Raw genomic sequence first — 25,982 nt, forward strand, 5'->3', positions numbered from 1 at the left:
TTTATTAGGATATCAGATGCTTTTTGCCTGTTAATCTAATTCCTTTGGAGCTCTTTAAACAAAAGGATCTATATTACAAGTTTCAATAATATTAAACAGCTATCATAAATGTAACTATAAAACATCCCAGACACACTCTGAGGTTCTGGTGAAATGGACAGACTTGAAGCGTTTCAGCATTGTGTGCCCCCCATAAACTCCACAACTGGCCGTCTCTACCAAAGTAGTTGTGCAGACTCAGCTGAGCAACAAAGAAAAAGACATGGAGAAAAGGTGAAAAAAAATGATATTGAAAACAAGTCCATGATCCTGAACCAGGCAAGAGGTCATACACGGAGTAGAAGAGGCACAGAGCGGTAGTTATCAAGGAGCAGGGAAAACTAAAAACACAAAGAAAAAAATAGAAAAAAGGGACAAGATGTATAGAAATCCAAACAGAATGAAGAATGATGCAAATTATGGAGAAATTCTGGGAAAAAAAGATAAGACCAGCAGTGACACACAGCAAGATGCAGGACCTTCATCCAGGTAAGAGTATGGGACAGAAGCGGACATCTGTGGGTCCCCAACAATCCCCGTCCAACTTGAAGGACCCTCATGTTATTTTTCAAAGGCAATTAGGCAAATATGTTCAGAATCCTGGCTGGATCCAATTTCTCCTTGAAGCATTCACTGTTTCATCATCACGGTGTGTTTTGTGGCCGTGTCCACCATGCATATAAAGCTGACAGCTCTTGGTCAAGCTACTTGTTAAAATGTGGTAAATGAAGACATTTAATCAGCCTGAGGGTGCAGGATTTATGATGTTTCTGACTGCACTGAGTGGCCCTAGAGGGGTCTGCTTGACCAGCTATAGCAGAGTGTTGACTCAGGGACCAGTGGTCCGACTTCAGAAATCACTAATTTAAGTCAGGAAGGAAGGAAGCAAGCAAGTCTATGCTGAGCACCTGAGTGCATCTGAGTACAGGGCCATAAGATGTCGCTCAAGTCGGAGAGAGGCTGGTGCGGTTTGTGCATCCTGTCTGGAGGAGACACCTGACCCACCACGTCATCATGCTTGAGCGTTAGTGGCTCGTCTGCAGCCCCCTGCACACACATACGCACACACACACAGACCACATACAGGAATGGCCCACATGTGAATTCAAGCAAATACTGCTGTTGCCAACTACAGAAGTTAAATGTAAGAGTGGCACACAGCATGCTGCAGCACCAGAACTTCCCCTTGCCACCCAGTTCTCGTCCTTGGGTGACTTGTTTGATTGTTTTGTTTTTTTTTTTGAACATTTGCATACACGTCATTGTGTTCCCTCCCTTTGTTTCAGAGACTGATGTGAAACAGTTGCACAAGGCTGACTGGTGGATACAATGCAAAAGTCTGTGAAAAATACAAGGAAGAATCTGGGTGGGGTTCAGAAAAAAAAGGTGGGAGTGAAGAATGAAGATACAGAGCTTACTCCTTTCTGGACATTGTGATCAATCATCTGCTCATTTAACCAAGTTGTTATGTTGGCAGTGCCCGGTTAACTCCTTATTAATATCATGTTGACGCTGCTGCTTTCTGACTTCACATGAAAGACCTGAAGCCAGCAGAGAGAAGCTGATGGAAGACGCCCTCCGTTTGCATCAGTTTCCTGTGCATGGCTGAGCACAGAGTGTGAGCGCAGGCCTGTGCCTGCTGACTGCATGGCTCATGTGTGACCGCCGGGCCTAGAAATGGTACAAACCCGAAGATGCATGAAGAGTGTCCTTGATCAACTTACCTCTATGATTGTGTTTACTTGCTTTATAACGCCTGCATGGAGACTGACATGATGGACGGCACTGCTAAAAGGTGAACGGGGAGCCTGTATGACATGAGGAGGAGCAGTGGCACATGGGAATGGACAGATGTAAGAAATGAAGCATGGAGACGTGCAGGTGTTTATCTGTACGGTTTATCACAGGGAGACTTTCAAAGGAGGTTAACTCAAAGCACTTAAATTTGATAGGACTTGTATTTAATAATTAAATATAATGGGTGGCACACTGGTTACTGCTGCCAGCTCTAGTGACTCAGGTTCCAAAGCCAGCCTAGACATTGCCTGCATGAAGTTTGCATATGGAATTTCTCCTGGCACTTCAGCATCCTCGCACTTCACAGAGACGCATAGATCAGATTACTTGGAGGCGTAACTGTGCCCTGGCATGGCCCAAGTTTTCAACATTTCTCAGAGTTTTGGCCCAATTTACTGTACTGTTTGACTAACATGGTGGAATGGAACTGGGGCTGTCAGCGAGCCCCAAACCCCAACATGTCTAGATCAGCACAGTCCCGGGTTCAAGTAATTGAAGATTTATTACAAAATACTTCCAAAAAGAAGCACAAACACAGGTTTTCTTTCTCTCTTTGCACAATACTCTCTTCTCACCACCACACTGCCTTCTTCCGGTCAAGTGTTGCTCCACGTTATCCCAGCGCCAACTCGCCTGGGTAAGAGAGTGTACTCTTTTATTAAGTACCCGGGAGTACTTCCAATGCCAGGAAGTGCCACTTATTAGGGAGCACATCTCCCTGCAGCGCCCCCTTGTGCCACCCATGGACCCCAGCAAGGCTGTGTTGCCGGGCTACATTTCCCAGCATGCACTACTGGTTCCATACTGGGCACAGATATCCAGGGCTGCTGCCATCTAACATCCTCAGGGAATAAAGAGCACCAGTGAGTTCTTCTTCTGGTGGGCTGTCTGTCCCTCCACGCTGGCCATCACTCCCGGGTCTGGCTCCTTCCACTCTCCTGGTCGGGATGCCCATCTGCCTGCTTGGAGTCTCCCATTTGGGTAAAGAACCATCACCTTTTCTGGTCAGGATGCCCATCCAACCCCTGTGGTATTTACAATGGTAACCAGTGTGGTGTGCCTGCTAAGGTGTTTGACTTCAGACTTAGGCATCACCATGGACTTTGACCTAAACTTTAAAATCACACATCAACCAGATTACTGGCATTTCTACATTTAAGGAATATTGCAAAGGTTAGACCACTTATAACAATGTGGGATACTCAAATTAATTTACAATTTTGTTAATAGTTAACTACATTACTGTAATGCACTCCTGCACAGGGCTCCTTAAGACAGACATCCATCAGCTACAGTTAATGCAGCAGCAAGAATCTTAACCCAAAAATCAGAGCACATCTCACCAGTTTTAGTGTCATTACAGTGGTCACCTGTGTCCTTTAGAACTGACTTTAAAATACTAGTCTCCTATATAATAGGACGCTGTGTCCAGTCCCTGGTTTTTTATTTATTTATAATTTTATTGATTTTATTGTAATCATTCCATACAAATAGATCAATTTTTACAAAAAATAGGATTGAAAACAAATCAACCCCCACCCCTGAGAAAGAGAGCATAGCCAACAGAGTAAAACTTAAAGCTAGTAAAAATAAATACATTGATGAGTTTAATAGGGGGCGGATAAAGATAAATGGAGAAGAAAAAGAAATGGGAAGAGAATCTACTTCCTCAGTGCTTTAAGAGCTTATTCTAAAATATTATTGATTTGATCCTGCCAGGTTTTGAAAAAGTTCTGCACAGATCCTCTAAGTGAGAATTTGATTTTTTCCAATTTCAAATAATATAAAACACTAGGGGGCTTCACCCCCTGCTCGCTTCGCTCTCCAACCCCCGTGTTTGGTTTTCCAGATGCACACTTTTAAGATTTTTTTTTCTTTGAATCGTTGCTATTTCATTAGTTTCACTTTTATTTCAGAACTTCTTTAAAAACAATATTTGTAATTTTTAGAGTGCCAACATGCTGAATGTTTCAAATGAGGTCCGTGAGACATGTGTTTAATGACTTTGTACCATAATTCAGGATAAGTTTCTCTGTTTGGAATTTCAGCACAGACAAAACGATCTGCATCATCAGCAGTTAATAATTTTATTTGCAAAGTAACCAATAAATGCATGTGAGGTAAACCCAGTTTTTGAAATCATCTGACTTAAACTTCAAAGCCTTACAATATTTACATACTTCAGACATATCACCTATGTCCATATATTCGATCTCTATTCGCCTTTTCGTTATTTCTCCGAATAATCATTTCTGTTTGTTTGCGCTAATGCGATGTTTACTTTGTTTTGACACTTTTGTTTTTTTCTGCTTTCATATTCTGTATCTTGTTTTGTATGTGTTTCGCGCCTCCGTTTTTTTTTGAGTCTTTTGAATTCCACTGTTTTCAATATCTTTAGCCTGCTCTGCTTGAGTTTGGCCCCCTTGCTTTCTAACCTCTTTATCACGTTTTGCTTTGTTTTCTACGCTTTGTCTTCTATTTCTGACTTCGCTTTGTCCTGCTATTTTTTCAATTACACCTGGTCCATGATGATTATTTTCCCTTTTTTCGAGTAATAATTTCCTTTTGTTTGTGCTAATGTGATCTTTGCTATCTTTTTTTGATACTTGTAGCGACCTCCGCGTCTGGCTTGAAAAGAGAAGTAAAAAAAAAAAAAAACCGACAGACGTAGTAAAGTCTCAGAAAACTTTTACTTGAAAAATCAAGAAAAAGAACGCCGACTTCGTAACCCCAAACACAACCTTCTAGTACCCTCTCCAACCCCCTCCTCCCGTCCCGGGACCCCCCTCCCCTTTACCGCATCAATCAGTACCCCGCTGTCAGTCTTCCGTGCTGTACTCCGCCCTCCCTCAATTGAACCTAACAGTCACTCAAAAAAAAAAGAAAGGCTTCAACCTGGAAGGTACGCTACAATACTTTCATATTTTCCTGCTTTCATATTCTTTACCTTTCTCTGCATGTGTATTGTGCCATTGTTTTTTTGAGCCTTTCGAATTCCACTGCTTTCATAATCTCTAACCTGCTGTGCATGTGTATAGCGCCAACGTTTTTGAACGTCTTTATGAAGTTATACTTTGTCTTTTAATTCTGAGCCCAATTGGACGTGCTTTTTTTTCAATTCCACTTGTTCCGGGCTGATTAGTACTTTCCTTATTTTCTGAATTTGCACCTAGATTATTCTTTTTCTTTTTTGCATTTTTTCTCTCCAACGCTTTTGAGTCTCTTTTCTCCACACTGTTCTTTCTTCTTCGCTCAGTCGTCAACGTTTCATCAATAACGTATTGTCCTTATACGCTTTACATCCACTGAGAGCCCTGGATCTGTGTGTGCTCAAAGCCTTGACACGACTGAGTGTTTTGCTGCCCGTGGTCTTATTTGATATTGGTTGTAAGTAGGGCGTGTCTTGCAAGAATCTTGTGTTCTACGTCCAGGCCAACACCACTGGAGAAAATAATTGTTTCTTTTTTATAACATTCACCGTATGTTTTGATCACGCCTCATATATGCACAGAATTATTATATTCTTCATGGATATGTGATCTTTACTAACCACTACTTTGTTTTCCTGTTTATATGTGGTTGCGTTTTGCTCCACCACCACCTGATCAAAGCACTGTGCATGCACTTATGATGATCCAATGAAGGCAGGTGGCCCCCACTGACCATGAGGCCGTCTGCATCGTATCCTCTGGGACAAAACCTGAAAACAATGAGGAGCGACTTAAGGATATTTATTAGGTAGAATGCCTAGTGTGGGCTGAGCGGTCTTCCGGCCTTGAAACCTCTGCAGATTATGTTTATTGCTTTCATTTATCTGGACTTTAAAGTTTTCTTTTTGTCCTCCCAGCCATCTGACCCTCTCGTTGGATTCATCTTTAGAGACTTGGAGTCTTATATATAGTATAATATTCCATTTTTCTGCTAATGATATATCTAAATGAATCAATCATTCTGACCCTAGAATGCTGAATACTTAACTGGGGGTTTGTGTTCAATTGGCGTGTTGGATTTGTGGACACAACAAGCTGGACTTACTCAATTCGAATGTCAACACCTTTAAATGTAAACCTGCAGTACAACTGAGCAGATCGGACCACGTCTTACACCCACCACAAGCGGTGATTGACAGCAGCAGCTCTCTTATTGAAGCCAGAAGTTCTTGTGTGTGTTTGGGGGCTTCTTGTTTGTTTGAATTTTTTTTCTTGAGTTTCCGTAAAGTTTTAATTTCTCCTTGGGAACAAATAAAGTATATTGATTTTATGTAAGCCAGTATTGTTTTGTATTTATTCATTATTATTAGTTATTTCTCTCTATTATTAAAAAAAAACTTGCGACGAGACGAGACTTTTTCCCTGGGACGAGACGTAATCTTTTGAAGAGAGACAGAGACACTTTCGCTTCCCGAAAGATGGACAAATCACGTCATACTTACAACCTTTGGAAGCAAGTCCCGTGATACACATGCAGAGCAGGTTAGAGATAATGGAAGTAGGAAAATTCAAAAGTCTCAAAAAAAATGAAAGTAAAGTTTGCATTAGTGCAAACAAACTGAAAATATTACTCGGGGAAATAACGGAACAGTGAAAAGAGATTGAATATTCAAGTGCTGTACAGGCTTTTAAACGTTCGGAGCTCTGCACGAAATACAGATCACGCGGCACGCAGCAGCGACAACAAGCCAACCGCTTCAGGAGCAAAGAGGAGGTGAAAAAAAACCTGTTACTTGTTACTTATTGTATCCCCGTTTAAGAGGGGTTTCGGAGGATTGGCCGTGTGTCCTTGGGGGGCGCTCAGCCCCCCTCTTCACAACGGCAACTACCGTTGGTGGTGGGGAGGGGGTGGTTAGAAGGGTTGGCGAGCGAATTGCAGATCAAGTGTGAGGGCAGCAGCAGCACTCCAGAAGCTGCTCGAGCAAAGAGGAGTAAAAACATTTATTTGTTTCCCATTGTATCACCGTTTAAGAGGGGCTTCGGAGAAGTGGCCGCTGGCAGAGGGGAAAGGGGTTGGCAAGTGAAGCAAGCAGGGGGCAAAGCCCCCTAATATTCATTATTATTCTTACTTGATTTATTTTTCTCTTCTTGCCACTATTTCTTTGACATCTTTGAGCTACATCCTACATATGAAAATTTGCTATAAAAATAAAATGTTGATCAAGACTGCTGGTTCAATCTTCATGTCTTACTCACTGCATAAGTCTTGCCCAATGTCACTGTACAGCAAATGAAAAGACCAAAAAAAGAAATCTAAATAACTGTATTGTGTCCTCATCACATTTACTTTAAAGTCATCAGTTAAATGTAAATAATAACAAGAAACTTTAATACAGAGATATTAACACTCTACAAATTCTCCAACCTTTTACTAAACTTCACCTGTTTTTAGTAAGGTGAAGAACTGCAGCCCACTTGAATAGCACTGGGTACAAGCTAGGAGCCAACACCAAATAGGATGCCAAGTTACCCATGCTGGGCCAGATTATACTCTAGTTATGCTGACACCGCGTCTTGCTATGCAGCAGGAAAACCAGAGCATCTGAAGAAAAGTCTGTAAATTGTCTTGTAAAGGTGTCAAGAAACCACCGGAATATCTTCATTCCATCTTAACATAGATTCTAAAAGTGTTACATATTGAAGGGTCTCCATTCTCCTATTATTTAGTGAGTTCTAAAGCCAATGTCACAATTCACTGATTTCCAGTGGAAGGCAAGTGTCACATGGTGGGGGCCATAAAGAAAAAAGCTGAGCATCATGACCTTCTGTTTTATCAGAAGAGGACTGGAAGAATCTGAAGAGATTAAAGGTATAACAGCTAGGGATGGACAAAATTTATAAATGATGTGAAAAATGCCCATGGAAAAAACGTAATTTGCGTTGCATAATCCACATGTCTATTACTGTTCCTATGCTCAAAACATGCAAAATGCATTTATTTTTTGGTAAAAAATTAATATTTACTTCAGGAAAGCTTGATGTACGAGTTGTACAAGATAAATAGAAAAGTCACTTTCCCGTAATATTGTGCTATTGAACTGAAGACAGGATTCTTGACCAATGAACGAGGGGGGAAAAAGTAGTTCTGTAATTCAAAAGCACAGTATTATGGGAAAGTGCCTATCCGGTTTATCTCGTATGCCAAGTATTGCCTTTGACATGATGGAGGGGTTTGTAGCTCAGGCTGAGACCTTTCATATGTGTAGAGCAGTGGTTCTCAAACTGTGGGGCGGGCCCCCCTAGGGGGGGCGCTAAGATGTGAAAAAAAGAAAACAAGAATCGAAAATATGACAAATACATCTATTGAAACCAAAACAAATTAACCTAAACTACATTCTGATATTAGAAAAATAAATATAGAGTTAGATAAATGTTGATAAAATTAAGTAGGTATAATAAAATATGCATCTATGATATATCATTAATTAAGAACAAATTGGTATTAGTGGGGGGCGGCACGGTGGCGCAGTGGGTAGCGCTGCTGCCTCGCAGTTGGGAGACCTGGGGACCTGGGTTCGATTCCCGGGTCCACCCTGCGTGGAGTTTGCATGTTCTCCCCGTGTCTGCGTGGGTTTCCTCCGGGCGCTCCGGTTTCCTCCCACAGTCCAAAGACATGCAGGTTAGGTGGATTGGCGATTCTAAATTGGCCCTAGTGTGTGCTTGGTGTGTGGGTGTGTTTGTGTGTGTCCTGCGGTGGGTTGGCACCCTGCCCGGGATTGGTTCCCTGCCTTGTGCCCTGTGTTGGCTGGGATTGGCTCCAGCAGACCCCCGTGACCCTGTGTTCGGATTCAGCGGGTTGGAAAATGGATGGATGGATGGTATTAGTGGACTCCTTTCAAAAAAACGTTAGGGGGGCGCGATTAAAACTGTTATGAAAACTCGGGTAGCAAATACTTAAAGGTTGAGAAACGTTGGTGTAGAGTGTGACGGACAGCCGGGGCCCATACCCGGCCGGGATGCCCCTTCTGTATATGACTTCTGGGTGTGGCTGAACTACAGCCCAGACGGGCCCAGGAACCCCTGCAGCACCTCCTGGCGGCCACCCCGGATCCCAACAGGGCTGTGGAGAACTCCATCTCCCATGGAGCCCTGTGGGTATCTGAGGCACTACAGTCACCCAGGGGGGCTGCCACCAAGTGGTCCGGGGGAGGTACTGTGCAGCCCATGCTTGCTCCCCTGGAACATATACAGAAGGGGCGTCCATCACAAGAGGTTTAGGTCCTTTGAAATTTTTAAAAATTAGAGAGAAAGAATATACTGGGGAGGGTTTTGGTTGGATAGGTCTCAGGCTCCATTAGAGTGCTGATGCTTAACATTTCCAAACGTGATTAGTATAAATTAATTTTCTGAAGAGGTGGTTTAAGTTCTTTTGAAAGTTCACTGGTTTGAGTATTTCAGCTCCTATTTTATTGACCAAAATGTTTCCCCAATTCTCTGATAAGTGAGCACAGTTTCAATGATGTCAGTAGCCAAAAGTCAAAGTATACGATAAAGATTTCCATGGAGCCCCAAGGCTCAGACTAGCCGAGAAGAAGGAATTTGGTGTCCATTTTTGACATTTTTGCCAATCGTTCTGAGCATAGTAGCAAACGATGAACACTTGTTCCCTATTGCTTTGGATTAAGTGAACTCCCAACTTGGAGACTGAGCTTCTCATGAATTTTAAGTGGGACACGGAGCAATGAGATTGAATAGTAGCTTGCTGAAAGTTTAGGGTCTTTTCTGAACCCACCTGAACTTGCATAAATTGGAGCACTGCTTCTAGATGTATTATAGTTTGAGATAAAGTGTGAGGACATGGAACCAAGACCCTGGCCGACATAGGATGGGAGGTCAGCCCATCACTGGGCACACATACTTGCACTTTTTTGTGCTTGGCCAGATTAGAGTTTCTATTTAATCTTATGTACAAAACTTTGGGATGAGGCAAGAAAAGTAAAATGTGTTGTGACTACTGCAAATGTGTCATTAGAATAACATATGGCATATTATTTAGAAGGTGGCGCAGTGGGTAGCAGTGCTGCCTCGCAGTTGGGAGATCTGGGGACCTGGGTTCGCTTCCCGGGTCCTCCCTGCGTGGAGTTTGCATGTTCTCCCCGTGTCTGCGTGGGTTTCCTCCGGGCGCTCCGGTTTCCTCCCACAGTCCAAAGACATGCAGGTTAGATGGATTGGCGATTCTAAATTGGCCCTAGTGTGTGCTTGGTGTGTGGGTGTGTTTGTGTGTGTCCTGCGGTGGGTTGGCACCCTGCCCAGGATTGATTCCTGCCTTGTGCCCTGTGTTGGCTGGGATTGGCTCCAGCAGACCCCCGTGACCCTGTGTTTGGATTCTGTGGGTTGGAAAATGGATGGATGGATGGATATTATTTAGAAAGCAGACAGAATGGCAGAAGTAATCAAGATTTGAGAATGAATAGCCATTTAAATGTAGGAAGTCATAAAGCGAACAACAAAAAACTATTTTTCTGAGATTGATTTCACAGGTATACATTAGAAAAATTGTTTTGATGATGGGACTTTTATATATTTTTGTTGCTGAGTTAAAAAAATGAAAAATTTTAGGCCATCACATAACATTTAACAAAACACACTTTTTAGCTGTCAATCATTGCTTTGTTTTCACACTATTTGAATGACATTTCTTGGAAGTTAATAATCGACAATATTAAAATCTATTTTTAAAGCAAAACTGTTTTATTTTATATGAGGTACTTTATCTTGCAGGGCACCCTGGATATCATCGAGAGGAGTCACAGCACAGGGCAGACCGGCTAGCAACTCCAATCTGTACCAGGAACTGAGAAGGATGGCTGCGAGGGCTCTGAGGACAGATAAGAAGGTGTCTTTTAGAGGAATCTGTGAGCAAGTGACACACCATCTATGGTCTAGTGACCCATGTCCTGCTTACAGATGAATCAAAGTATTACACACATCCAAATCTATTCCTTGGAGAGTCGCAATCAGGGCGGCTGATGGAATGGTCCTTACAGAAGACACTGCAGTTATGACTCGCTGGGCTGGCTACTTTGAACAGCTGTTTAAAGCTGATCCTCCAGCTAGGACGTTGGACATCTCTAGGTCCGTGGTTCTTGAGGCTTGTCCTCCAATTAGCTGTGAACCACCCAATCTCACTGAGATTGCACAGTTGGTGGACCAGCTGAGGGTAGGAAAAGCTGTAGGGATCTGTGGTATTCGGGGTGAACTGCTCCAGGCTGGTGGTAAGGCTGTCCTCCTGGCACTGAAAGCAATCTTTGCTTCCATTTAGGAGACTAGCGTCATCCCAACTGACTGGAAAAGAGGACTTGTCATCCCTATCTGGAAAGGGAAGGCTGATCGCCTGGATTACGGCAACTGCAGGGAGATAACACTGCTCTCGGCCCTGAGTAAGGTCCTCTCTAGGGTCAATAGGATCCGTGATCACTTGCTCACCTACCAGCGACGGGAACAGTCTGGTTTTGTGCCGAAGAGGTCTACCATTGACTGCATCCTGGCACTAAAGATTCTCATGTAGCACAAAAGCGAATATCGGCAGAGTTTCTTTGCAGCCTTTTTTCAATTTTCATAAAGCATTCGATTCAGTTGATTGAGCAGCTCTGTGGGACATCCTGAGCATTTGCGGGATCCCCTCGATATCATGCATATCATGGCTGGCCTGTACACTGGTACTGTGAGTACTATGCAGAGTAAAGGCAGAACCTCTGTGTTTTTCCCAGTTGATTCTGGGGTTCATCAGGGGTGTGTTCTTGCTCCTACTCTGTTCAATGCTTGCATGTACTGGGTGTTGGGCAAGGTTGTGGAGTCCAGCAGCTGTGGTGCATCTGTTGGTGAAGAGAGATTCATTGGTCTTGCTGTGATCTTCTTTGAGTCAATGGAGGATCTGATAAGGGCTCTCAAGGGACTGAGCGATGAGTCTGAGTGTCCGGACTTGCAAGTGTTCTGGATAAAAACCAAGATCCAGGCCTTTAGTGACCTCTTAGGCATAGCCATCAGCAGTGTGTCTGTTTGCAGAGAGAGTGTCGACCTTGTCGAGAGGTTTACTTACCTTGGCAGTGACATTCATGTCTCTGGTGACTCTTCCTATGAAGTCAATAGATGGATTGGAAGAGTATGGGGGGGTCATGAGGTCACTGGAAAGGGGTGTGTGGCGATCCCGATATCTATGCTAAAGGACGAATGTCCAAGTCTTTAGAGTCCTGGTGCTCCCTGTTTTTCTATATGGGGTACTAGACATGGACACTATCCAGTGACCTGAGATGAAGACTGGAGTCTTTTGGTACTGTGTCTCTTTGGAGACCACTGGTTTAACTTTGTGTCAAATGAGTGGCTATTCATTGAGTCCTGAATGAGGCACATTACCTGCATTGTGAGGGGATGCCAGTTACAGTACTGTGGCCATGTGGCGTGATTCCCCGAGGGTGATCCGGCTTGCAGGATCCTCATTGTTGAGGAGCCAAGTGGCTGGACCAGGCCAAGGAGACGCCCAAGTAACACCTGGTTGCGGTAGACAGATGGTCATTTCCAGAGGGTGTGCACTGGACCGCGTGTCTGCCTGGGGAGTTGCCAACCAGGATTCCAAGCTGTTTCGCTGTGTAGTGGGTGTGACAACGCGCTGTAACAGTGCATGCTCCCCAACCTGACCTTACCTGATATATTTTAGCAGTAAGTTATATATTTAATTACATGAATTATTAGACTAGATTAAATACATGTTTAACATCACTTTACAATATCATGCCCAAATACCCTTATGGTGGCTAAATAACTTCAGACAACAGATTTTTAACAAAAGTTGAGACTGTTCACAACAAGTATTTAGTGTAGTAAATACAATTCCCTGTTCATCAACTATAATAACAGTACCACACCACTCAGTTATCTACTAAATGCCAACATAACAAAGTGAAATTACCAAAAATGAAAAACTACAAATGCTAGCACAATCAGTTTTACTAAATGGTAAATATCAACTGCAGTAAAGATCCTTGTGTAGCTATCAACATTGGCAAAATCCCCATAATTTGTTAAAATTATCCAAACAACTAAACACTTTGAAAGAAACAAATTTGTTTTAGAATAGGAGTGCCAAAGGTAACACTTATCCTAAAGATCTGGGGGGCTCAAGGACCATTTCTTTGATGTGGACGTGAGAAACATCGGAGCATCATAAAGAACAGTCCCATCTTGCTTTTCTCTTCACCTTTACAAAATAATTACAACACCAGGTCCTGACACTTGCACAAATCATCACTTGATTCTGCACTAATGAGCAGTTATTGACAAGGCTTTGGAGACCAAGTATAGGTGGAGAACTTCTTCTTTTGGTGCAAAGACATTTTCTTGCAACTTAACATCAGCAAGGAATTAGTTACCGACTTTCTCCACACCAAAAAACTTTTACACCCAGTCAGGTCACTACTCGAAGTGGATGTAGAGGTCTTGCGCTGATCCAAGTGTAATGACAGGCTTGTCTGGTATCGTAACACAGAGGAACTATAAAAGTGCAGAGAAGACTCTTTCTTAAAAGAACTGCAAGGAGGTTGGATGTTAGGCGATGCTTCAGGCACAGATAAACTGTAACCCTCAACTCTGTCTTTGTTACCGCTAAGCAACTCTTTCATCGCGGTTGCAAGCCATAATTCAGCTCTCTCATTGCTATCTGCAGCACAGCTTCCTCATGTACACTACAGTGCAGTCTTCATCATACATCAGTCTACTCTGACCTTCGGTCCCTATATGAACTGCAGTTCCCATTATAAACCCATCATTTTTTTTGTTTGACTAAGGGCTGCTTCACATTTCCAGTATAATTAATTAGTTCAGTCACCTTTTAGCTAATGAGACTTATGTTGGCTGCTTATTCCCCAGCTATCTATTCAGATTTTCCATTCCATTTCAGCCTCATTTTTTACCTACAAACTGAAAACATCCATTCTTTACAATAATAGTGCTCAGTTAATGCAGCTTTCTATTTTTCTTCATTCTCTGCTACAGAGCAACCCTTACATAATTCCAATAATTTCCAAGTAAGAGTCTTTTTGTAACATTTAAATTTAACTTACCTTACTCTGCAGGAGCTGCTGTACAAGCGGCATGCATGTGTGTGCCTCCCCCAGTGCTTTGAGAAACTTTGTACTGGTGATGTGAGCTGCTGTCGGACTAATAAAAGATGAAAACATACAAATTAATGTAACTACTCTCGGAGTAAATCTAAAACAGTAAACTAATCCGGCATTTAACTTGCACAGTGTCTTTAAAGGCAGGCGAATTCACAAATATGCCAATGCCTTACAATGGCAGATTTTTGAAATTTCAAAACTTGTAAAGCACTCTCTATTTGAGACATCTCAATGAAAATCTCTGTCCCGACAAACTTTCTTGATGAGAATGTTTGCCAGATTTCAGTACAACGGCGTCACTGGGATATGAGTTGTTCCATGTGGATGGACAGACAGACATGACTGTCCTGGCCAGAAGGTCTTTTCCATGTGACGTTACCTGTGAACACACCCAAAAATGTCATGGAGTGGCCTAATTTACACGAGAACACAGACTGCAGCCAATAAGAAACCTCTGCAGCAATGTACAGAGACATCCTGGATGAAAACCTGCTCCAGAGCGCTCTTGACCTCAGACTGGGGCAACAGTTCATCTTTCAGCAGGACAACAACCCTAAGCACACAGCCAAGATATCAAAGGAGTGGCTTCAGGAGAACTCTGTGAATGTCCTTGAGTGGCCCAGCCAGAGCCCAGACTTGAATCCGATTGAACATCTCTGGAGAGATCTTAAAATGGCTGTGCACCGACGCTTCCCATCCAACCTGATGGAGCTTGAGAGGTGCTGCAAAGAGGAATGGGCGAAACTGGCCAAGGATAGGTGTGCCAAGCTTGTGGCATCATATTCAAAAAGACTTGAGGCTGTAATTGCTGCCAAAGGTGCATCGACAAAGTATTGAGCAAAGGCTGTGAATACTTATACGTTTATATATATATATATATAAACGGCTATAAAAATTAGGTCATTTTAAAAAAAAACCTGCAAAAAGTCAAATGAAAAAATTACATTACTGAAACTAAATAAAACGCATGATAACTAGTTTTAGTGTTTAACATTATCAAATACTGTGTTCTATTCTACAGTTATGCTACAAGATTTATTTATGTAGTTCATTTATAAACAAAATTGTTGGCTGCTTTTGAAATTAGTACTAATATGAAGGATTAGAATGAGAGACAAAGCTGTGCTCTGAATAATGAATGTCATTGTTTCAATAGGTCTATGCAGACGTATGAAATAACATTCCTCAGGACAGCAGGGCAACATATACATGAACACAATACAGGTAAAGAACTATACTATAAATAAATAAAAAATAGGTACGTAAATAGTAATAATTTGAAATATTTAGTAATAAATAGCAACGACAGTAGTAATGTGTAACAAATGTACTGCCTGTAAATATACTAAGAGAAGATCTGAGGACTGCGGGGGCACCACAGGTTTCATTGTTCAGACAGCCAGAACTGGTTTAGATGATACACAACCTTCTGCCAGATGGAAGTGGGACAAAGAGACATGGGAAACGGAGGGAGCAGTCCCTCACGATGCTATAGGTTTTAAGGATGCAATGTTTTATAAAGATATCTTGAATGGAGGGCATATAGGCTCCATTGACCTTTTCTGCTGTGTGCATGAGTCATTGTAGATCCTTGCAGTAAGTAACACTGCCGTTCCCAAACCAGACTTTGATTCAGCCGCTCAGAATGCAGTTGATGTGGTGTGAATGGGGGGAGATAGAGTTTGATTTGAGCAGATTTGCTTTCTTGAGCCACTGAAGGAAGTTTAGATGTTGCTGCACCTTCATGGCTATGGAGGTGGTGTTAATTGACCAAGTAAGGACATCTGCCAGGTGTACACCAACTAATTTGTTACTGTTGACCAATTCCTCCACAGAGCTCTCAATGTGCAGTTTGGGTGTGGAAAACATGGGCCTTTCATGAAGTCAACAATCATCTCTTTTGTCTTGTCTATATTAAGAGACATTGTTGTACTTGCACCAGTCCACCAGTTGTCGTATGTCCATTGCTGATGAGACCCACTACTCTTTTCTTCTGCCAACATAACGATGGTGTTAGAGCAGTACACATACTACTGTAATGTGAGTCAGCAGAGTGTGTAGAAGTGGGCTGAGTACATAGTTCTGGGGGGCACTAGTGCTCACTGTGATGGTACTGGAGATAGTGTTTCTGACGTGGACTGTCTGGGGTCTCTGTGGCAGGCAGTTGCACAGATTTCATGCTGGCTGGAAGTGATTACGTCCCCTGCATAGGGCGCCCCAGCCGTTCAACAAGTGCACCTCTCTCCTGGCCTCAAACGAGTTTTCAGTGTGGTCCAGTAGTGCAATGATTAGTGCTTTGTGTACTGGCTGTGTGGGTTTGAATCCTGTGTCCAGTAGTGCAGGCCACCTTTGGGTAATGCCAGGTGAGATGACTGGTGCTCTGTCCAGGCTTGGTTCCTGCCTAGTGTTGCCTCTAACAAGCTTTGTAGCCCTGAATTGGACTGCAGGGTTGACAAGCAATACATTCATCTGAGTCGCTTCAATTTATTTTGTTACAGCGGTAGCCTGGGGAGGGGGTGCAGGAAGAGAAGAGCAGAGAGGCAGACAGGAAGAGAGAGAGAGAGAGAAAGCGAGCTGGCGAAGGAGATAGACAGAGTGAGTGTGGGTAAGGACATCTCGTAGAAAGGTGACAGAGGGCAATGGAAAAGTGAGCCTAAGAGAGGAAGTCAGAGCTGCAAGAGATCTCTGACAACAAGGAAAGCCGAGAGAAGTGTGACGGGAAGGTTGAACGTTGTTGAAAACGGCGAGAAGACACGTGAGGGCGGAGAGCGGCGCGCCTAGCGAAGAACTGCCGGCTCGGCTCTACGTCACAGAACTCCGACAGGTACGCCCGGGGCTCTGCTCCGCTTCTGCCTGAAGACACCAGTCTTTGCGCTTTGCTTCTTCATTTTGTCGCTTGAATAGGATGCGTTTCTGAAATTGTGTCTTTCACCATGCGGTCTTGAGACATGGGACAGAGATCACTGATCTGTAACTGGAAACTCCCCGCCTGCACAAGGAAAGCTGCGTTTGAAGTAAAGATGCGCTTCATGCAGCCTCTTGAAATCTATTCTTAAATTCATTATTTAAATCTTCTAAAGGCCAAGTGGGATTCTCTATTAGCTGTGCATCCTGTCTGTCAGCTTGCGGTTTAAAGAAAAAAAAACTTTGCTTCGCGCGCACCGAGCGATTTGACTCTGTGGTTAAGTGAGCCTCCCGTTTGAAAAGTGTGAGGCCACTTTTTTGATCTGCGCATTTGTTACAAAGTAACGGTAAGAGGAAGCTCTCCTAATACAGTAGATCGAGTCCCTTTCAAGACGAGAATTGATCACATTTAATGTTAATATCTCAGGGACTTGCGACAACAAGAGAGGTGAAAAGGTTATTGGAAAAAATGGGGGGATGAGGCTGGATCGAACACCCAGGTGCTTTGAGGTAAACCATGTAAAAACATGAATGTAATGTAATGTAATCTCATAAATAGACACATGAACAGCAAGTAGTGCGAGAGTATGAAAAACGTGTATGTATAGCAGCAAGGCAACAGAAGCAGCATCTGTTATCATTAGTGATATAGAAAGAGAAGCGAACAGTGCGCAACGCCAGAGTTTAAAGTTATATGTGAAAGCCGTCAGAGTCTCGTGTGCCAAGTTAAATATCTGTTATCTATTTAGATCTATTATGAGAAAGTCCGTGAAGGAGAGAGGCTGGAAAAATATTTGAAAACAATATTTTGGCTCCTAATTATGTGCAGATATTAAGTTAAAACTGAGAAAAAAATGAAAAAAAAAATCAATTTTGACTTTTGCTAAGCTGCCAATAATAAAGCCTACCTATTGTTCAATAGAGCTACAGCCAGCTCAGTAATTATATGAAGATACAGTTTGTATTGCTTTTTTTAACCATGTGATCTGTTAACAACAACATTCTGCTCAGGAGTGTAAAGTGTAGATAATGATTTTATTTTCAAAAATGATTTCTAACGTCTGTGCATTTTTTACTTGTTATCCTTATCCAAAATGGTCAATAATGGTTATGTTGCTCAGTACATTTCATTATCAGGCTTTGAATTACATTATTACATACAATAATTGTAAAGAAAGCCAGCAGCTTGTCATAACTGACATCAGACTACAAGAGCTTTGTGGAAATTGTTTTCAGTGTGTGGTGTTGGATGAGCTGGACGCCATCACGATTACAACTACCAGGCTGAAAATCAGCATGGAGATCAGTGAAAAATTTCTTTGAAAGTTGCCCAAAGCTCTTCTTTTTTTTTTTTTGATTTTATTGATTTTATTAAAATCAAATAACATTCCATACAAATAACTCAAGTTTTACAAAAAAAAGGTTCGAAACAAATCAACACCCACCCCTGAGAAAGACAGCACGGCCAGCAGAGTAAAACTTTAAACTAGTAAAATTAAGTAAATAGATAAATTAATAAATGAATAAAGATAAATGGAGTAAAAGAGGGGAGAGAACCTGCTTCTTCAATTTAAATGCTTATTCTAAAACTGTCTCGCGTTGTGTTGTGAAGAGGGGGCTGAACGCACCCCAAAGGAGACGCGGTCGCTCCTCCGAAACCCCCCCTTAAACAGTAATACAATGGGAAACAAATACAGTTTTTTTGTTTTACCTCTTCTTTGCTCGATCAGCTTCTGGCTTGCTGCTGCTGCAGTGCCGCATGATCTGTATCTCATGCGGCGCTTTGAACATTTAAAAGCCTCTGCAGCAGCTGTACCACTCTCTGTCTTTTATTTCCAGCCCCACGCGTGGTTAAATCTCTTGGCACAAAGTCTTGTCTCGCGGGACATGAGTTCTTGATATTTTTTAGTTTATAATTTAAAAACTGAATAAGAATCTGAAAATCTAACAACATCACATTAAAGTTCGAAAAATTCTGAAAAGAATGAAACCAAACATATATACAGTATGTAGGTTTTAAAATAAGCCCAATTTAAAGCGTGACAAAAAACGTCACATAAAAAGTCACATAAAATCGTTGCACAAAATCATTGCACTTTTAGGCTGAGGATTTTATATATATAGAGTAGATGTTATTGATTAGATCCTGCCAGGTTTTGAAAAAGTTCTGCACAGATCCCCTAAGTGCAAATTTGATTTTTTCCAGTTTCAAATAGTATATAACCTCAGTTACCCACGAGAGTCAGGATTCTTCCAGTTGAGCAAGTTAAGTCTACGTGCCAATAGTGAAGTAAAGGCAATTATAGTTTTGTTTGCCCTTCTCCACTTTAAGCCCATCTGGGAGTACAGCAAACACAGCTGTTAGTGGATTAGGAGGGATTGTGACTCTGAGGCCGTCTGAAAGGCATTTAAAAATTTTGGTCCAGAATGATGTTAATTTGGTGCAGGCCCAAAACATGTGACCCAGTGAGGTTGGAACTCAATTGCAACATTTGCAGGTTGGATCTTGCCCTGGAAACATTTTGGATCATTTTAAGTGAGAGAAATGAGCTCGATATATAATTTTAAGTTGAATAATGATATGCTTTGCTCATATGGAGCTCAAGTGAATCCTGTGCATTTCTGCCTTCCACTCCTTTTCTAAGTTGTTGAGTGAGAGATCCTTTTCCCACTGTACTCTTGGATCTTTGAAAGGGAGAGACTGTAAAATTGTTTTATATATTACGGAGATTCTGTCTGAGTCCTCAAGACTGATCAATATTTTTTCCGGCATAGAGGTAGGTTGGAGGTAAGGAAAACCCAAAGCTCTTCTTACATCATGCATATTCACACATGGTGTCAGTGTTTACTGTTTATTCAAAAACATCACCTCCATATACTTAACTGGAACTGGAATGTATCTTATGGTCACTAGTTGTCGCAGAAGAACTGTCAGTATTATAAGAAGACAAACCGCTTTCTTCTGCACATGCTTTCCTTTCCTACGGCCATACTTTGCTTTCATTTGCTGCAAACGTTTTGTCAACAGCTGTTCTTTGTCATTACTTGCACTTCGCAATAGGCAGGGTAACTGAGAGAAGGGTAAAGGCATGGATACAGGAGATGTTAAGGAGAGGAGAATAGAAAAAGGGAGGGATTAAAATTACAGATGAGAACAGTAAGGGAGAGAGGAGTGCAAAAGGACTAAAGACAGAGTGAGAAAGACTGTCCGGGAGAGGAAAGTGAAAATGAAGAGTGGTGAAAAATTGGGTTAAGACAGGAGAGTGAGAAACATGGAAGCAATAAATAACCAAAAGAAGTGATAGATTGAAGTTGAATGCCAAATAGAGGAAATCGTAGTGAGGACAGCAGAGACAAAAGTAAGCAGAAGAATCAAATGTAAGGCACTCACTTGTGAACAGCTTCTTGATAAATGGATGAACATTTCAAAGTGCCAAAGCCTTGTCCCAGAAAGTGCACCTTTTTAAGTTTTAAGTCACTAGTTGGGTACTGCAACTTCACAAGAAGATTGTGCAAACTGCAGTATCGTGTCCTACAGTATGTCTTCTGAAACGCAATGGACACAAAAATAATGCAATCTCTAATGCCTTTGCTGGTCTTCCCACCCGTCTAGAACGACATTTGCACCGGAGCAAAGGGTGGCTGTGCTCTTGGTGTTCACAGGGCTTGAGTGCCCCACCATTTTGTTCATTTGGTATTTACAGTGGAGTGAGATTAAGAGGATGCGTCACCTGCTTGGAAAACTGGTGTTTTTTATCATCTAGGAGACACGTTTTTAGAGATAATGGCATATTGGTGTCTTGGGTGAGAAGTTAGCGCTGAGGCCCCCCTCCTGCATTCTCAGACAAGGAAGCCATCATGTCATAAGGAGTTCTTGGACTTTCATTGAGCTGGTCTATGTAGTGAAGCGCTCAGCTGTTAAGTTCTGTCAATATTCAATATGTCACTGCTGTCTGTGTAGTAAAAAAGTTTTACACTCCTATTCTGTAAATAAACTGTTTATGAAAGATGATTTTTTAGTATACATTATATACAATATATGGCCAAAAGAACTGGCACACCCCACAAAATCATTGAATTCTGGTGTTCCAATCACTTCCATGGCCACAGGTGTATAAAGTGAAGCACCTTGGCATACAGACGGCTTCTACAAACATTTATGAAAGAATGGGTCGCTCTCAGGAGCTCAGTGAATACAACTGTGGTACTGTGATAGGATGCCATTTGTGAAATTTCCTCACTACTAAGTATTCCACAGTCAACTGTTAGTGGTATTATAACAAATTGGAAGCAACTGGGAACAACAGCAACTCAGCCACGAAGTGGTAGGCCACGTAAAATCACAGAGCAGGGACAGCACATGCTGAGGCGCACAGTGTGCAGAAGTCGACAACTTTCTGCAGAGTCAATAGCTACCGACCTCCGAAAGCTCAAAAACTGTGCGTAGGGGGCTTCATGGAATGGGTTTCCATGGCTGAGCAGCTTCATCCAAACCTTACATCACCAAGTGCAATGCAAAGCGTCAGATGCAGTGATGTAAAGCACACCGCCACTGGACTCTAGAGCAGTGGAGACGTGTCCTCTGGAGTGACGAATCACGCTTCTCTGTCTGGCAATCCAATGGACGAGTCTGGGTTTGGTGGTTGCCAGGAGAACAGTACCGTCCTGACTGAATTGTGCCAAGTGTAAAGTTTGGTGGATGGGGGATTATGGTGTAGAGTTGTTTTTCAGGGGTTGGACTTGGCCGCTTAGTTCCAGTGAAAGGAACTCTTAATGCTTCAGCATATAAAGCCATTTTTATTTCACATTGTTATTATTATATTACTTTGCTTGCTTTTCATTTTATTTAATATTTATTCTTCCTTTTTATTTTTATGCTTTTTCAGTCTAAGAATAATTTTTTCTGGACTCTTGAGCTTAGAGAAGTACTGAGAAAGTTCTTTGTTTTTTAGAGATTTCTAGAAAAATGGAGCAAAGCTCCTAGTTAAACACCAATTGATTTATTTGTTCCAAAACTGTATCATTGTAGAGTTGTAAAAATCCTTAGCCCTTCCTCAATTTTTGAATTGCAGCCCTCTGTAACTTTCTACTCTCAAAATGTTTGCGTGTGCATAGAGAAGAAACCAGTTAGAGTATTGACAGCATCTCCGCTAACAGAGAAAAGGAGTGACCTAGAGAACGCTAAGGTCCTAACTTCAGCAGCTGCATTCATCTTCCTGAATTCCAAATGTTTTTTTGATGTACAGTAAATTGGAATTTGAATGACTTTTCGTTGCATATTTAAGTGTTCTATTTGTGTGGTGATTGTTTTTGTTGATTTGCTGCTGTTTTGATAAGTACTGTAATTCGAACTACCTTTTCATGGTGCATTTTCCAACAGTGAATCTGGTCCATTCACTGAGCTAACTCTATCTGGTGGACTTTGTTAGTTGGCCTTTCCTTTCACTTGTTTAGTAAGTGGGTCTCAGGTTGCTTGACTTTCCTTTAATGTGTGACCATGGCTCAATAAATTCGCCACCTATTGTTGCACCCTCTTGAAATTTCATTAACTAAATCAGAGGTTCCCACGTTCAGTCCTGGGATACCACTGTGGCTTGCGTCTTCAATCCAACCAGTTTCACAAATAAATGGTTCAATCTTTTCCTTCTCTTATTTTGCATTTGGAAATATGTGCTAGTATATTTACATGTAAATAAAATTACTTTCATTTTTTGAAAGGTCTCTAAATGTTCATTTCTTTTTTTTAATGTATACTTTTTAATTAAGTTTTTCCTGTGGCATTTACACCTTTAATTGTGCCAAAATACTGAAAAATAGTGGTGAGCAGTGCAGACACAGGTGCAAATGACACTGAATACTAAAAGGCAGCAGTGTTGTGATGTGAGGTTTTACATATAATTTGATGAATATTTTGTATGTCTTTATTTGATTTTTAGGCACAGCAATGTAATTTAGTGTTACTTTGGTGAGAGGCATTCGTGTTTGCTCCCCCTTTTATGACTGAGCCTCTTTACATTTTTACGACAGGATTTGGGGGAAGATGTGCCTTAAACCGGTTTGGTTAGTGTTTCTTTGCTTAATTCATTTCTACCCCCACAAGAAAGACTTAAAGACATATGGTCTCGGGGGTGGCAGGTTTTAAGATGTTGTATTCCCCCATTGGTCTGAGGTATGTCTGTTTGGAATTGGCTTGTCTCAGAGGCCTTTAAGTACTACGACGCCCTATTGGCTGTAGGGGTTGGACAGAAAATCTATATATTTACTTGTTTAAGTTCACACTCTCTCTCTTACCAACCAACATATGATGAAGAAGTATCTCTCTCTTACTAACCAACATCTGAAAGAAGCATCTCTCTTGCTAACCTGTGATGATGAAGACAACACAATGAAGAGCCATTTTGAACAGACATGTGGCTGAAAGCTGAGCACCAATGATGCCTTAAACTAGAGACATTTAAGTAACTAGAAGTCTGTGTGCCGCCTGAACTACATACCACCATTTAATCAGGTTGTATGGTTGGCAATATTCAAATATACTTTGCATTTTGTTATTACTTATGAATATTATCAATAATACATTATTTAAACTGTAACTTAACTTCTGCTTGTCTTTTTACTACATCTAATTGCTTGAGGTTATAGATATAGAAGGGAAGGTGGGGATAAGTTATATATACAATAATACCTTATAAACAGTGGTAAGTCTGTGAGATTAGGCATTCTAAGGCTACATATTAATAATACAATAGGGGAAAGTAGAGCAATATATATTACTCTACCAAGACAAAACAATTGGCGTAGTTGGGCAGGATTTTGGGGTAACCATTGCTTTGCACCTTGTTAGACAAAACAATTAAAATCTCACATCACAACAAGCAGCAACATCAAAATAAAACTCACGTGTGAGATACTGTATTTAATAAGAAAAGGCTTAAAAGAACCAGGACATAAAAAAAGCAAAATTTTAAAAAGCAAGAAAAAGAACAATAATTAATTTCACACACACAAGTGCAGCCTACATCTTCTTCTTCTTCTTCTTCTTTCGCTTGCTCCCATTAGGTGTTGCCACAGTGGATCATCTTCTTCCATATCTTTCTATCCTCTGCATCTTGTGCTGTTACACCCATCACCTGCATGTCCTCTCTCACCACATCTGCCTCTGGACACGTCTCCCTCCTCTTATTCTCCTTCTTCGGCCAGTAGTAGCCCAATTTCTGCCATCACCCTGTTGGCTAACAGTACTGGTGGTGGTCGTTGTTAACCCAGGGCTCGACCGATCTGGTATGGAAATTTGTATTGTTGTCCGCATATTGATTTGGCAAAATTTTTACACCGGATGCTCTTCCCGACGTAACCCTCCCCATTTATCCGGGCTTGGGACCGGCACGAAGAAACACACTGGTTTGTGCATTCCCTGTGGCTGGGTTGCATCCCCTGCCTACATCCTCCTAAAATGTAGCAAGCCCTTTTTGTAATTTCTGGATTGACATAAATAAGGCAGAAACTGGGAAATATCAGCTTGTTTAATAAAGGCAGGAGTTCAATCTTTTTACCATCTCAAGTACATCGCCAAACTCCGCCCATTACTCACCCTGGCAGATGCAGAGAAGCTCGTCCATGCCTTTGTCTCTTCCAGGCTGGATTACTGTAATGCACTCCTCATTGGGATTCCTGGCAAGAGTATCCAGAGACTCCAGTATATTCAGAACAGCGCTGCCAGGATCCTGATGAGGGTGCGAAAGTATGATCACATCACCCCAATCCTGAAAACCCTTCACTGGCTCCCTGTTTCATTCAGAATAGAGTACAAGGTCTCCCTTCTTACCCATCAGTGCATTTATGGACATGCCCCTCTTTATCTACAGGAACTCCTTACCCCCCATAACTCCTTACGTTCCCTCCGCTCTGTACTCACTAACACTCTTCAAGTCCCCAGAACTAAGCTCAGCAGCATGGGTGACAGGGCGTTTTCATCGGTGGCGCCGAGGCTGTGGAATGCCCTCCCTGATTACCTGAGAGCCCCACAGTCGACTGAGGCCTTTAAGCGAAACCTAAAAACTCATCTTTTTAGAAAGTCATTTTGTTAAAGTATTTTATAGACTCTTCTGTTCTTTTTTTTATTTTATTATTCTATTTTTACTCTGTAGCACTTTGGGATTGCTAAAATATAAAGTGCAATATAAATAAAATTTATTATTATTATTATTATAAGGTGGTTGGGGTGAACACCTGCAGTCGATGTGGTCTGCAGGACTGAACTTGAGGACCACTTAGTTATGTCTTCTTATTAGTAATTCGCACACAAATCAATGTAGCATTGAAGTAGCTACTCTGCTTTAATATTCTGTTATTTGCAACTTTGTCTGCACTGCTCATCACTAATTGTCAGAATTCGGATACAGTTTCAGGAGCAAAGTCCACAGAAATAAGGTAAATTGAAATAAAAATGGTTAAGGAAAGTTAAATGTTTAAGATTATGACAAAGAAAACACATTTATGAATGCAAATATCATACTAGAGCACTTCTCTGAATGCAACAAAGGAAAAGACAAAAGGCCATCTTAACAATTAGAGCAGTGGTTCCTAAACTTGGTCCTGGGGACCCCCTGTGGCTGTGGGTTTTTGTTCCAACCTGATTCTGTTTTTAATTGGACTCCTGGGCTAATTAAGTGATGTGTTATTTCCCAGATTCTGTGTTTGGGAACAATATAGAAATTAGAAAACTAACTTTGGTACAAAAAATATATTAAAATGTACCAAGCAGTTATATGGGAATAATGTATTTTTTTTCTTTTTAACAATATTTCCTCTTGATTTTCATTCTACTTTTCTAGGTATTCTAATTGTTTAATTAATCCATTATTTACTAATTAGTGGGTCTGATGCTAAAGTACTTGCAGCCTTTGGTTATTCAGTGTTGTTTGCCAGGGTGTCTGCTCTGCTCGTTTTTAATTGTCATTAATATGACAAAATGAAGGGAGCAAACCACACAGAGAAAGGGCAAAATATAATGAAATCCACAAAAGAGAGTTAAGCATTTAAATCTATAGTAAAAGCAGAAATATTTCTAAATGTCTTATAAATGTAAAAATCATGTGCTGTGCTTTTATGAATGTAGAATAAAAGAAAAATAATACCA

The 25,982-nt window shown here is 41.5% G+C and overlaps 1 protein-coding gene across 1 annotated transcript in view; it reads left to right on the plus strand.

Annotated features, from left to right (window-relative positions):
- Nucleotides 1–16,507: 16,507 nt before the first annotated feature.
- nlrc3 (NLR family, CARD domain containing 3) overlaps nt 16,508–25,982 on the plus strand; it is a 69,306-nt gene continuing 59,831 nt past the window's right edge. Inside the window, 1 exon segment of the mRNA XM_051933456.1 lies at nt 16,508–16,763. The gene's annotated coding sequence lies outside the window, so the exon portion shown is untranslated.

Source organism: Erpetoichthys calabaricus, chromosome 11 (assembly GCF_900747795.2).
Source record: "Erpetoichthys calabaricus chromosome 11, fErpCal1.3, whole genome shotgun sequence".
NCBI lineage: Eukaryota > Metazoa > Chordata > Cladistia > Polypteriformes > Polypteridae > Erpetoichthys > Erpetoichthys calabaricus.